The 15298-nt window shown below is 45.4% G+C and overlaps 1 protein-coding gene across 2 annotated transcripts in view; it reads left to right on the top strand.

The window, feature by feature from the left end:
• The first annotated feature begins 308 nt into the window (after positions 1-308).
• Positions 309-15298, top strand: part of PDE4C (phosphodiesterase 4C) — an 837713-nt gene continuing 822723 nt past the window's right edge. Inside the window, exon 1 of one of the 2 annotated variants that reach the window (XM_069216588.1) lies at positions 309-554. The gene's annotated coding sequence lies outside the window, so the exon portion shown is untranslated. The remainder of the gene's footprint in view (positions 555-15298) is intronic. The other variant, XM_069216587.1, reaches the window with a different exon arrangement.

Below are 15298 nucleotides of genomic sequence, written 5' to 3'. Positions count from 1 at the left end.
TTCACGTTGTGTGGTTCTAAATAAATTGCTTAATTTGTCCTTGGATCAACATTCATAGGGCTAAATGCAGGAAGGATGAACACTAAACTCATACATCCATACTATATATATGTGTGTGTGTGTCTTTGTGAAGATATATATTGGGTATTTGACAGTTATCAGCTTTGGCAACAACGTCACAGCTTGCCCTGCCAATAAATCCATTTGACCTTGGGTGTTTGCATACATGAGAGTGCCTAGAGGCGATTCCGTTTGCAGCGCGGCGCTCGCTCCCCCGTGCGCCGCTGAGCTGACTCCGTGCCAGCGCCGAGTGACGTCCGGACTAGAAACACTCCCAGGGACCGGGTGATGCCTGCGGCTGAGCGCTCCCGCGGGAGCTGAAGGGGTTAAGGGCGCCCTGGTCCGCGGACGTGTAACCAGATGCTGAAGCCGCCGAGACTTGAGTGAGCGCAGGAGCCGGGCGCCTTCATCACAGGCGCGCGAGCATGGCAGGGTGAGGAGCTATGCGCCCGCACACTGCCCCCGGGGACTGGTAGCTGCAGGAGCCCGATTCAGTGAGTACCCCCTGCCCTCTGGGGTATCTGCCTGGAGCTGGCACTTTGCAGTGGATGATCTGAGAATATTGTACCCTGGTGGCACAACGCACCGGGGCACTGGAACTGTGCGCCCATGTACCACCCGGGCACCTTATGTAACGTCTTGCAATTGTGGGGGCATTCGCCCTGGGTATGAGCTGTTTTGTAGTTTGCACCTCGTTTACGCAGCAAACTTTGTGTGCACTTCTGAGCTTGTAAAGTTGGACTGGCTTTGCTCCGAAGGTGCCTTTGGAGGTTGAGGGGTGGGGAGCTCTCTCTCCAGGCGTGAACCCTTCTCTCTGGCAACGTGAAACGCTGCCAGGAGTCCAGCTCTCGCCGGCTGCTCGGGGTTTCAGAGCTCTCTGCAGTGTTTGCGGTTGAGGGGATGAACTTTGTGTCCTGGGCTGTGTGTGAGTGCGCGTGTGTGTGTAATCCAGGCTTCCCCGGGTGGAGGTGGTGGGAAGCTAACGGCGTCTTGTTACAGGCGGTGAGCTGCTGCTGGGGTCTCGTGTAGGTGAGCAATCAGCAGGCTGGACAGTGTCACCCTCCACCCACACTATCAAAACACGGAGAGCGGTGAACAGGGCTTTATGTGGGCCGGGTCCCTCCGGATCTCAGACCCGGGAGTAGTTCAAAACGACATAGAAACGGTTCTTATGGGGCCATTTATTCATGTCCTTAACTTTGCTAGTAAAACATTGATTGATTGCTGAACAATGAGTGGAAGAAAAACGTGGAGGAATCCCATGTCAGCGACTTAGTTATAGTTTATATATCACGTTTTATGTCTAATCTTCATTCCCAAGACTGTTATATATTTCCAGGATGATGTCCTTTTGTTTTGTTTTTGTCTGATTTTTTTGGTATGGCATATTAGTCTTGCATAGTGCACAGTTTGAACTGCGTTCCCTCCATGTAGCTCTAACTAGCCACGACTGACCCTCTGGAGTGAGGATCAAGGCAGCGTGAGTATCTCACAGTGCCTGTCAGAGGACCCAAAAGATGTGCAGTGTACGTGGCCATGCAATCCTTGGCCTGTCTGCTGAGTGCACCGAGCTGCTCTCGTGCATTCAAGTAGCAATTGTGATCATGTGCAGAGGTGTGTGGAGGAGGTACACCGCTGCCAAAATAGTGGCAAGACCACCAAAGTCAAAGAAAATGCATGCGCTTAGGTGAGGGGTGCACTCTGTGTTTTTTTTTTGGGGGGGGGGAGGTAGCGGTGAGGGACATGCGAGGAAGTGCATTCAGGAGAGAGTGAAACGAGGGTGCTGACGAGAGAAGCGATGAGGTGTAGAATGTGCAGCTAGATTGGATGTTGAGTAAAAACGATGCACATACCTAGCAGGGAGTGAACATAACTGAGACACTGAGACACTGAAGACCTGTGCTCCTTCCACAGGCCTCAATAATGTTTAATTCACAGTCTCACAATTTCAGGATTGATTCATTTTTAATGGTAATTATTTACAACAAAACCATGGTAGTTACTCATTTATCTTAAACAGTTAACAACCATTGACAAAGTCAATAGTCCTGGTTGGTTTTCGGTGTGTATCAGATGCTGAGATATGTATCTGGAGAGCGGGACCAAAATACTGGTCAGTTGTCATACTATGGAAATCACAGAAATTTAGTTTACATGTTTAAGTCACGGCTGTTATTACACAGGCCACTCCCCTTTTAGAGACCCTCTACTTTTCCCCTCCCGCTTAAAGTCCTGGGGCGGGGGATAGCTGTGATTTCTCTTCTCTGGCGCAGATGATGCGCAGATGACTAGTTCGTTTATCCGTTGACTTCTGTGTTCATGCTGTCCTTCAAAGAACAAAATACACGTAAAACAAATGACAGACACAAAACTAATGGCGTTTGTTTCTACACGGGGGCTTGGTACTATAAATGTGTGCACACTCATTCCACTGCTATGTGTAGTTCCACTAGCTGGCATGGTCACTTCAGAGAGTTAAGTCATTGTACAGTTGGTCCTATACATGTCTGTACATATGATACCTATGGAAACATCACAGGCTATTTCGTAGTTGTATGTTGAATATGTGGTTGGGGATTTAGCATGTTGGCTTTCAAACTGGATCCAGTTGCCTCCCCTGAAATAATTAAAAACGTTTAGGTAGATGTTGAACGATGCTATCCACTTGAATCGAGATATTTACCTATGGGTCTGACGTGTAGTCAAAGGTGCGGACGTGCTGGTTACAAGGTGGTTGTAACTTGTAAACCCGTCTGACGGAGACAGACTGAGGGAGTTTTTAGAGTGAATGCTGCTAGAGAAAGGACCCTCTACAAGCTGTTGACAATTGTTTTCAAAGTGGTTCATGGAATTCCCCCCTGTTATGAGTTCTTTAAAGCCCGCTGTCACCCGCAAGGACACCCTGGCGCTGAGCAGGTGATTGCGCCTGGCTCTGCCCGTGGTAGGTTGGTTAATTGAAATCAACAGAGTGCACTGTTCCAAACGCTGAAGGTGTCTAAGGATCAGAAGTAAAAGGCCCTCATGCATCATCACTGGGCTCGCTCCACGTCAGACTGGCACTGCAATGTCTGACGGGACCCTGGTGGGGGCCTCCTTGCCAGAATTTTGAGACAGAATAAAAGGTTAAACAAAGCTGGAGAGAAAGAAAAGGATGTTAAAATTGACTCTAACGCTCCCCTAATCACCAATTTTATTAGTAAGAGGACACGCTGGTCAATATTAAAAACACAATTAGAGTTGTGCCAGTCTGACGTGGAGCGAGCCCAGTGATGATGCATGAGGGCCTTTTGCTTCTGATCCTTAGACACCGTCAGTGTTTGGAACAGTGCACTCTGTTGATTGATTCATTACGAGTAGGGAGTACGTACACTGGACCAGTTGAACTCCAAGCCCCCCCCCCCTTTTATTCAAACTGGTTAATTAAAAAGCCAGGTCTTTAGGTTCTTGCAGAATTCAGGAAGGGAGGAGGGGGCTGTGATGTAGGTGGGAGGCTGTTCCATACTTTAAGTTAGAGGTAAGAGAATACACAACATTTTCCTACACTCTAGGCCTCAGGGGTGTTGAAAGAGCTGTTTAAATAACCATACATACTACCTCAGTGACATTGGCACCTGCTGACCTCCTCAAGGAACTAGTGATGTGCCAGCCAGAGTCTCCTGGCCACCCCACAACCTCTGTGTGAGTCTGCCCCATCACTGGCACACACTGCTCTGCCCGGTGAGCCGCCCACACTCAACCAAATGAGCCCCAGCATCAAGGGTCTTCTCATGAGATCAAAGAAAAACAACTTGTAGAAAAAATGTGCACCATGGCTACGAATTGGTATCTTTGTTATGTTGTAATTGTTTAGGTGTTTATTCTTCACAAGTCAGCGTCGTTGTTCAATGCCTCTGTCACCTACAACATGGGGTGCACGATTCTATCCTTCTGCGTGGGAAGAGAGTGCTTGGAACTTTTTAGGTCTGGTGTTAACCATGACCTTTCTTCTTTAATAAAAAATATACACTACACATACTTGGGGATTTCAGTCAGCCCGTTTTCTCCAAGGGCCTGTTGCAGTGTCATTTACATTTTCCTGCAATTCCACCACATCATTCAACACCAAGCATGGGGCACAGAGTCAGTCCACTTCAGCCATTAGCCTCCCAAACTTGTACTAAAGTCTTCTTCGGTGCCAGGGAGTACTAGTTCAGTCTGTGCTTTTATATAAAATATGTTATATATGTTTGTACTATTTTAGATGGCATTTGTTTCCACAGAATGCATACCTTCATACACAAACTGTTCATAGACAAAAAAGCATTGTCAAAGCCATAAGGCCAGCAGCCTACGCCAAACCTATTGGTTTTGCCAACTTTTTTTTTTTTAGTCCTGTACACTTTGACCTGCGTGCAAAAAAGCAGTAAAGATGGTTTAAAAAAAACAAAAAAATCTGGGTGTCCAGCATAAATCCAGGTGGGTTGCTCCATGCCAGAATATTCACTGACTACACCAACGATTTTGAATGTAGAATAGTGAGGTTTAAACTTACCTTACATGAATATTCTGAAAGTGATGTATGGGTCCATCATTCATGGACCCACTTTGGACAACCCATCTTCAAATGGTTCTGCCTTAAGTTACATGTTGGGTCCAGTTTATCCCATCCGTCTGGCCCTCCTGTAGACAGTTATCCTGTTCCTATGGTTTCACTGGACTCTTTTGTGGTCAGGTTATTTAAAGTACTTAGGCTCAAGGTTGTGCCCTGTTGTCCTGTGGTAGAGGTTCCTGGAGGGACAGGGCACTGGTAGTCCAAAAAGTTTAGAAGACCACACAGACCTTTGAAAGTCACTCTGTTGCTAAGGGGTGCCAACTGCGGGTTCTAGGAACAGGTTCCGTTCAATCCGGTTCATTCATAAAAGATGAATTGTCTGAACTAAACCTCTGGGCCACGTGAGAGTAGGGTATAATTGGAACGTATGATCCGGTTGACAAAAATCAGAGTAATGGACATTTTAACACGTGACTGGATTCAGAACACATGTTCCCCAGAAATATAGAATTTAAAATTAATTTGGAGAAATATTCTTGAACGAATTCACTTTACACACTGCAGGAGCATAAAAAAGAGCCCAGCTCTGCGCGGGCCAGCTCAACCCATCATGATCCCAGGACCTCAAATTCTAACTTTTCATTACCCGTCACTATCTCACATTTGTGGGGTAACTGCTCCCCATAATCGAGGCATAAACTGAATCAGCAGGATTCCGAATGTTCAGTCAGAATAATCATATATTTTGAGACCAGGATGTGGGCTAGCCGAGGCAGACATCTCTAAGTGACAGTCAACAATCACGAAAGCTATTTGCCCTTCTAGAAGCGTAGAGATGTGATGTAATTGATAGGCTCAGAAAATAAGCACCTGAGAGAGGCTAGTAATTTATTTTTCACATTTCTGATACTGGGCCCTCTCAAACAAACTGATGTTTCACATGATGTTAGTGACTTGTAGTAATCGGGGTGCAGGCTAATGGGACTGGCACTGGGACATCTTTTATTGCCTTTCAAAACATTATGGGCCCTCTTTATTGAAAAGAAAGGATGTGGTGTAATATATTTTATTATACTAGCTCAGTGAGTTTATGTACCTGTTGCTATTAGTCGTGATCCATTGCAGGTTCAGACAGCTAAAAAGCAAATTAGTGCATTCTATGGCATTCTATTGTCAGCGCTTAGAGGCTCAATATTTGAGCGCAATATAAAATGTAGGTAATGCTCTCTTTTGTTTTTTTGCACCAGGATTTGCACTTTAAGATATATCTTTAAGTGAGCAAAATAAATCAGAATATTTGTCCATTTAAAAGTTCTGAAGACACAGCTTTGGTAACTGTGCGCTAAGATTGATACATAATACATTTTATGTCACCAGAGATATCTCTGTTGTAAGGCTGAATTAGAGGAAATCCTTTACTAAGGAATTGTGAATTACTGATGTTAGGACCCATGGTAGACCAAAGATGGCTAACCAAAGCAAACCTTGTAACTTCTTCTGACTGAAAAACCCTTCTGACAACAACCTCTTAAAGCAGCGGTCTATAAGGAAACACTACAATATTATGCACACAAAACAAACTCTTTCTCTGGTCGAAACTTCCCATGTATGACATTGTCTAAAGTAATTGCTTGAAATCCCCCAAGAACAATCAACTGACTTTCTCAAGCGTACTCGTTCTCTTGAGATGAGATACATTAGCATGGCATTTCGCCAGTAAAAACTCAAAATTAGGAAGGATGTGGATTCCTTCTATCGCACATGTAATAATCAAAGAATCAAGAATACTTGCTGTCTTGGAACAAATTCACTTCCATTACCCCCAACATTCTCGCGAATGTGGGAAAATGTTCCAGCCCATTTGGAATACTAATTTTCTTTAGTAGCTAGAATTCTTCAAAGAATCCTGAAAGTTTCCATGTGTGCAATAAATGGCTTAGTATCACGTATGGAATTATCTACTCCTGTTTGCAGATCCTTTAACCTTTTTTTCCTTCAAACTCACAGCCATTCCCTTGTAACGCCTTGAATTTCCTGCATGTTGACTGACATCTCACAGCGTCTCCCCAGTAGACTTTTGGAGTCATTAGCAGATAGGGTCCAAATAAGTTCTTGCGGGCGGGTGTAATTAGGAACCAGGGAACTTAGCTTGTATATTTTATGACCTATCTTCCTTTGCGTATGCAACTTAGAATAGAAAGCACTATAATTTCAACCATGTGCTGTGGATCACTCATACTTCTTTGGTGCAGCATCAAGCGAGTATAGGACTGTCATGCCTGTGCCAATATATACTGGATGATAAATTAGAAACAGTGAAATGTGTTTAAAAAATTGTTGGAACATGTTCTAACAGAGACTTTCTTGAGGATGATCCAGTTTATCACCATCTGGTTAGTTTCTAACTCTGGGTCACCATTACTGGATTTCAGTTACTAGTGTGTTCTCGAGGATACATGATTTCATTCTTGCTCATCTATTAATGTCCAAGAGATATAATTTAATCTTTTAATTTCCTTTTCTCTCTGCATTGTGATGTCATAAAAGTCTTCCCCGCAATAACAGTTCCAATTGTTTGCTGTTTGTGAATGTCTTGAGTATACAGTCGTTCTCAACTTTATTACACCACTCAAGCCTGTCTTGCTGCCATCTTGGGTACGCACTAACTTGTACCTCCAAAAAGCAGCTGGGATTAGTTATAGACGATCTAAGGTTAATATATTGAATTGCTCCTTTTCTGTTGACTTGCTTGATAGAAAGTTCTGACTTCACTTACATGTTGGATAGGGAGATGACCCGCTTTTCCCTTGCTACGTAGCTGGTTGCTGTCCATTGACTATTCAGATGGACAGTTGATTCCGCGTTGACCTGTTTGATAGAACACACAACAGAAAAAAGTAGTTCCTTCTGGTTCACATATCATAGTGTTTACCCAATTGAAGTATATTAAATAAATTCCCTGCCCAGAACCGCATAAGAAATCAAACATTTAGATGTATGCAATTAATTACTTCAGGAAAACAAGTACATGACTGCGACAACAAGTTGTAATGATTACTTCAAGAAAGTATATAGTTTTTTTGTCACAAATATTTAAAAAAAATATGAACTTGTTTAGCACAACAGAGCTCCTCAATTGAATTTTATGATAGGGTGACGTTTCTCCATTAACTTCTTTAATAGAATGAAATGGCTTCATTAACTTGTTTATGGAAAGTTGTTCATGCATTTACTTGCCCGGATGAAAGTTGCTCCTACGCCGACTAACGCAACAGTGTATGAGAGAGGTACATCTTTTTCTTTCAAACCTTTGTCAAGGTATTCTTTAAAGTTATAGTTCACCTATTGTGAGTGTTAAATGAAAAACTGAAACTATTTACATGATGAATTAAATGTTTCTGAGCCAAGAACTGGTATTGTGGCTGGTTGCGTGGGTGTGACTTCCAAGAGTGTAGGAGGTACCGTGGCATGTGGGCTCAGCGATCTCCGGGCACAGAAACCATTTATCACAGATGAGGCAGTGCACAATAAACACTGGATTGTTTGTAAATCCCAGTAGACTAGGGCTTCGCTTATTTGCAAGAAATCAAAGTTTCGTCAGGTACAGGAGCTGAGGTGGAGGTATTGCCACATGTTTGAATGATGATGTTAAGGTTAGAATCTGGTTCTGTCTGACACACGGTTGACAAGGCCACCTCTGGAGTATTCCCTCTTATAGCCCCCTGTGAGAAAGTAGCCTCTTTCTAGCCTTGTTACCCCCACTTTTGGCCTGTTTGTGAGTGTATGTCAGGGTGTTTTCACTGTCTCACTGGGATCCTGCTAGCCAGGACCCAGTGCTCATAGTGAAAACCCTATGTTTTCAGTATGTTTGTTATGTGTCACTGGGACCCTGCTAGCCAGGACCCCAGTGCTCATAAGTTTGTGACCTATATGTATGTGTTCCCTGTGTGATGCCTAACTGTCTCACTGAGGCTCTGCTAACCAGAACCTCAGTGGTTATGCTCTCTCATTTCTTTCCAAATTGTCACTAACAGGCTAGTGACCAATTTCACCAATTTCCATTGGCATATTGGAACACCCTATATAATTCCCTAGTATATAGTACTGAGGTACCCAGGGTATTGGGGTTCCAGGAGATCCCCATGGGCTGCAGCATTTCTTGTGCCACCCATAGGGAGATCTGACAATTCTTACACAGGCCTGCCAGTGTAGCCTGAGTGAAATAACGTCCACGTTGTTTCACAGCCATTTACCACTGCACTTAAGTAACTTATAAGTCACCTATATGTCTAACCTTTACCTGGTAAAGGTTGGGTGCTAAGTTACTTAGTGTGTGGGCACCCTGGCACTAGCCAAGGTGCCCCCACATTGTTCAGGGCAAATTCCCCGGACTTTGTGAGTGCGGGTACAGCATTACACGCGTGCACTACACATAGGTCACTACATATGTGTAGCTTCACCATGGTAACTCCGAACATGGCCATGTAACATGTCTAAGATCATGGAATTGCCCCCCCAATGCCATCCTGGTATTGGGGAGACAATCCCATGATTCCCCGGGTCTCTAGCACAGACCCGGGTACTGCCAAACTGCCTTTTCAGGGGTTTCACTGCAGCTGCTGCTGCTGTCAACCCCTCAGACAGGTTTCTGCCCTCCTGGGGTCCAGCCAGGCTTGGCCCAGGAAGGCAGAACAAAGGACTTCCTCAGAGAGAGGGTGTTACACCCTCTCCCTTTGGAAAAAGGTGTTAAGGCAGGGGAGGAGTAGCCTCCCCCAGCCTCTGGAAATGCTTTCATGGGCACACATGGTGCCCATTTCTGCATAAGCCAGTCTACACCGGTTCAGGGACCCCTTAGCCCCTGCTCTGGTGCGAAACTGGACAAAGGAAAGGGGAGTGACCACTCCCCTGACCTGCACCTCACCTGGGAGGTGCCCAGAGCTCCTCCAGTGTGCTCCAGACCTCTGCCATCTTGGAAACAGAGGTGCTGCTGGCACACTGGACTGCTCTGAGTGGCCAGTGCCAGCAGGTGACGTCAGAGACTCCTTCTGATAGGCTCCTTCAGGTGTTGCTAGCCTATCCTCTCTCCTAAGTAGCCAACCCCTCTTTTCTGGCTATTTAGGGTCTCTGCTTTGGGGAATTCCTTAGATAACGAATGCAAGAGCTCATCAGAGTTCCTCTGCATCTCTCTTTTCACCTTCTGCCAAGGAATCGACTGCTGACCGCGCTGGAAGCCTGCAAAACTGCAACAAAGTAGCAAAGACGACTACTGCGACCTTGTAACGCTGATACGGCCGCCTTCTCGACTGTTTTCCTGGTGGTGCATGCTGTGGGGGTAGTCTGCCTCCTCTCTGCACTAGAAGCTCCGAAGAAATCTCCTGTGGGTCGACGGAATCTTCCCCCTGCAACCGCAGGCACCAAAGAACTGCATCACCGGTCCTCTGGGTCTCCTCTCAGCACGACGAGCGAGGTCCCTTGAACTCAGCAACTCTGTCCAAGTGACTCCCATAGTCCAGTGACTCTTCAGTCCAAGTTTGGTGGAGGTAAGTCCTTGCCTCCCCACGACAGACTGCATTGCTGGGAACCGCGTGTTTTGCAGCTACTCCGGCTCGTGTGCACTTTTCCAGGATTTCCTTTGTGCACAGCCAAGCCTGAGTCCACGGCTCTCTAACCTGCATTGCACGACCTCCTGAGTTGTCCTCCGGCGGCGTGGGACTCTCTTGTGCAAATTCAGGTGAGCACCGTTTCACTCCACTTCGTAGTGCCTGTTCTGGCACTTCTGCGGGTGCTGCCTGCTTCTGAGAGGGCTCCTTGTCTTGCTGGACGCTCCCTCTGTCACCTCACGCAATTGGCGACATCCTGGTCCCTCCTGGGCCACAGCAGCATCCAAAAACCCTAACCGCGAGCTTTGCAGCTAGCAAGGCTTGTTTGTGGTCTTTCTGCAGGAAAACACTTCTGTTCGACTCTTCACGACGTGGGACATCCATCCTCCAAAGGGGAAGTTTCTAGCCCTTGTCGTTCTTGCAGAATCCTCAGCTTCTACCATCCAGTGGCAGCTTCTTTGCACCCACAGCTGACATTTCCTGGGCAACTGCCCACTCCCGACTTGATCGTGACTTTTGGACTTGGTCCCCTTGTTCCACAGGTACTCTCTTCTGGAAATCCCTTGTTGTTGCATTGCTGGTGTTGGTCTTTCCTGCAGATTTCCCCTATCACGACTTCTGTGCTCTTTGGGGAACTTAGGTGCACTTTGCACCCACTTTTCAGGGTCTTGGGGTGGGCTATTTTTCTAACCCTCACTGTTTTCTTACAGTCCCAGCGACCCTCTACAAGGTCACATAGGTTTGGGGTCCATTCGTGGTTCGCATTCCACTTCTAGAGTATATGGTTTGTGTTGCCCCTATCCCTATGTGCCCCCATTGCATTCTATTGTGACTATACATTGTTTGCACTGTTTTCTATTGTTATTACTGCATATTTTGGTATTGTGTACATATATCTTGTGTATATTTGCTATCCTCATACTGAGGGTACTCACTGAGATACTTTGGCATATTGTCATAAAAATAAAGTACCTTTATTTTTAGTATATCTGTGTATTGTGTTTTCTTATGATATTGTGCATATGACACTAGTGGTACTGTAGGAGCTTCACTTGTCTCCTAGTTCAGCCTAAGCTGCTCTGCTAAGATACCTTTTCTATCAGCCTAAGCTGCTAGACACCCCTCTACACTAATAAGGGATACCTGGGCCTGGTGCAAGGTGTAAGTACCTCTTGGTACTCACTACAAGCCAGTCCAGCCTCCTACACCCCCTCATCCCTGGTCAGTTTGTGTTGCTGTCATCTTATGACTAAGAATGGGGTTGCAGCAGGGGAAGGTATGGTGAGAGGGACTGTATTATGTGGACAGCTTGACAAGGATGCCCCCCTCCCTGGTTCACAAGGGATACATGGTCAGTGACCGAATACACCTATAAATGGTCTTTTGGGAATGTTGAGACTTCTGCACCGACAGGCCATCACATTATGACCTCCCATTTCACCCCACCCTAAAGTGTTGCTGCAATGCAAGGCTAGGATGCAAGCAAGGAAAACTGACTCCCTTGTACTTCTGGTGTATGTTTGCATTCATTCATTATTTCACAACTTTATCTTTTGTAAAAGCATTAGCAGATAAGTCGCGGAAACATGCCATCAGGACTCAGTTGCCCTCAGTTGTCCACACTCAGATGTGCCTTCGAGGCCCAGTGGCCTTTGGCTTTTCAGCGACCACTCCCTACCCGGCCTTAACTTTATCCTGCTGTCCTAGGCCGACGCTTTGAACCCCATTCCTACTTACAGGAATGTAACACTCAATAGCACAGCAGGTGCAGGAGCACCTGGGATCAGGGGTCTCCGGGCACAGAAACCATTTATTACAGACTGGTCACTGCACAGGTAGATGTCCTGATATTTATAAATCTTTGTAAGACATTCCAATTCTGGCAGGTAGGGAGTCGAGCCACCCTGCCTATAAATGATTAATAAGTTAGATAAGGTCAGGTCTCCCGTCACCACCCCACATCCTCCAGTCTCAGCAGGTTGGGCCTTCAGCATACTGAATCAACATCATAGCGTTAATGTGCCACGAGATGGGCACAACCTGTTTGTAATGTCAGCAGGAAAGCTAATGCGGCCATAAACGCCGCTGCCGCCACCAGTAAACACATTAATGGGCGTCAGAGGTCTCTGGAAACCTAGAACAGCTCTATTGGGAGTCATTAGAGCCGGTATTCTTCCTTCCGGGGAGGCCCGTGGTATTCTCACCTGAGAGTGGCTGCAGCACGTGGCTTGCTGTTTTGGCGCCACCCGCAGGGCTGCTGAACTCTCGCGTTATCAGCCGGCGCGCGCCGATTGGCGGCTGCACGAGCGCACGTACTGCTTTCGGGTTGTGATAAGTCAGGCTTGCGCGCGCCCGCACTTGGAAAATGTGAGCTGGCGCTTTTGTCAGAGGTCATGGGAGACAAGGCTGCGCTCACGTTCACCTGAGTCCTCAGTGCTTTGGAGTCAATGACTCTGGAAGTAGAGCGACCTGTTGTGGGGATCTACTTTAAAAAAGTTGTGCGAAGTGCACACCACTACAAATGTGGCACTTTGCTGTAGCTTTTAAAATTATAGGGGTTTCTTTGAAAAACATTAATATAATGGTCTATTTTATAATGCACTTATTCAATAAAGAACACATCCTTCGCCGATAGCAGAGATCTAGTATTAGCTAACACAGCGGTGCTCGGTTTATCAACCTCAGAAGGATGAAAGGCTAAATGACCCTTCCAGGGTTTATGTATGTGACCACGTGGTGATATTGTTACTAGCCAAAAACAACAAGCGAAAAACAGTGCAAACCTGGCTCAATGACATAAAGCTGGATGGCTTTGAACTCCCAACCTTTACCCAAGGTCTTGTCACTTGGATTTGCTGTTGACACCAACCTTACATACAAGGTATACATTGGCAAGAAAACAAAAAACAACGATGGCCTCATCTCAGCTCTCTCTGCTAAAGAAAATTAAACATTTCCTGCCAGAAAGTGACTTCAAACCTGCTGCGCAAGCCACAATACTCTTGAATTTAAATGGCGGAAGAACCCTATATCAAAGGTTCCCAGACTCCCAGACTGCCCAGCGTATGGGCACCAAACATGGTGTAGCATGTGTCATCCAAGAACATGGATGTCATTTAAGGGTCATCAGGGGTCGCAGCTGTGACCCTGTGCTTGCCTTTTTGCGACCCGTGGCACTGTCTTTGCGACCCCTGGCCTCAGAGACAGCTCCTCCTCACAGATGGGGATCCACTCTCTTTGCTTTCTGGCAATTTCTATTACACTAATAGTGAATAATGATATATTATTCACTATGAGTGTAATTAGCTGGAATATGCCATTCCATGCCAGCTGAGGTAAGTTAAAAAATGCTTTTAAGTATATGTTGTATGTGTGCTTGCGGACAAGAGTGTGTTTATGTGACAGACAGTGTATGCGAGTGTGAACTTGTGTGCATGTGTAAGTATGTCTGTGTGAGTGAAAGTGGAGGTCAAGGGCATGTGATGCCTCTTCCGCTGCCCCTGACGTTTTTGTGAATTGATGTCCATGTCAAGGACCTGAAGAAATATGATCACATCACCACCATCCTCATGGCTCTCCCCTGGTTTCCTTTGCAGGTCATGCACCATTCTCCAGACCAGCTTCATCCATGGTCAGACTGGCCTATAGGGCAATCCCTGATGGTCTAGTTTGACAGATCAGTGGGTTGTCGGGATTTTTAGCAGTTTGTGGACTTGTTTTACAGCCAGGTGGGCTGGTTTTTGATTGTTTGTTTTCCTGATTTACCTAAAAACAATGCATGGAGCAAACACAGATACATGCAGTCTCCCATACCATGCAAAAAAAACATATATTGTGTCTTTACAAGTTCAAACGGGCCTGATTTGCAAATGTGGGCCACGTTTTTCGTTATCTGGTTTGCTAATGGGGGTCACTTTTATTTTGGCATGTAGGCCTATTTTGTGTCCCAGCCAGACCCTGGCTGCATTGTTTACAAAGCCATCATGAATGGCATCCCTGCCTATCTGGGTGGCAAGCTTTCCATCTTCAATGGCTCTTGACACACCCGCAGCCAGGACACCATAAAACTGCAGATAAAGAACTGTTAAAAAAAGGAAAATGGCTACAGGTCTTTTCCATCAATGCACTCAGAACCCAGATTAATATTCCTGCATCCATCAGGACAGCTGCCAGACAACTCCAATCCAGAAAAAAAGTTGAAGACAAGTGTCTTTAAAGAGCAGTACATCATAATGCAGTAACACTCCTCAAACAAGCTCTCTCCTAAATCCCTATGTGTGCAGCTTTTTTTTGACTGTTTACAGTGATCCTTTTGTCTTGGTTGACAGGATATCAATGCCAAAATACATGCATATGTACTTACTTATACACAAGCCTACATACACACTGGTTCCTGAACTCAAACTAGAGGTTCACTTGAAGCACCAACCATCTGGAGAAGAATGCACCATGTGCATCAGTATAATTTTGAAGAATTAGAAGCTGTCACCTTTGTAGATTTTTAAAGGTGCATTCAGCGAGTCTACTCTTTAAATTAGGGTTCAGCAAAATCATAATTTTGCCAGTGGGAGTGTTTGAGGTACTCCACATTTCTATTTCACAAAATTTAGAAGTTTATTATTTTTTCTACTGTTTGTTCTGGAAACCTGATTTTGCCGGAGTGTGACTGCAATTCTCCAGCGAAAAATATTTTTCTTTCTGCAAATACCCGTGTTTTGTGGATTACTTTACATTGTTTTTAAAACTTTACAAGCTTCTTGAAGATGACTCAGCGAGTATAACACAATCAACTACCATCTGCTGTAGTCTCCAGCCCTGACTTTAAATCCCAAGGCCAACTCTGCCTTGCATCCTTATCAAGGCCTGAAACTTGAGTACCATTTCATTTGGCCAAAGGGACATTATTGGTTCCTTTTAGTTAGAAATGCAATGGTCTGCAGCAGTATGTACAAACACCTTATTATTGTTGATTTCACCAAGTTTTGCAAACACTAAAATACACTCCAAAAGTTGAAGATGACATTTCATAAGTTTGCTCTCACTGACTACACCTGCGGAATTAGCTAACAGACTGCCTTGTGTTTTTCAGGCCAACTTTAGAGGCAGT

This window comes from Pleurodeles waltl, chromosome 12 (genome assembly GCF_031143425.1).
Source record: "Pleurodeles waltl isolate 20211129_DDA chromosome 12, aPleWal1.hap1.20221129, whole genome shotgun sequence".
Taxonomy (NCBI): domain Eukaryota; kingdom Metazoa; phylum Chordata; class Amphibia; order Caudata; family Salamandridae; genus Pleurodeles; species Pleurodeles waltl.
Note: the sequence above shows the minus strand (reverse complement) of the source record. Positions and strands in the feature narration are given on the sequence as shown.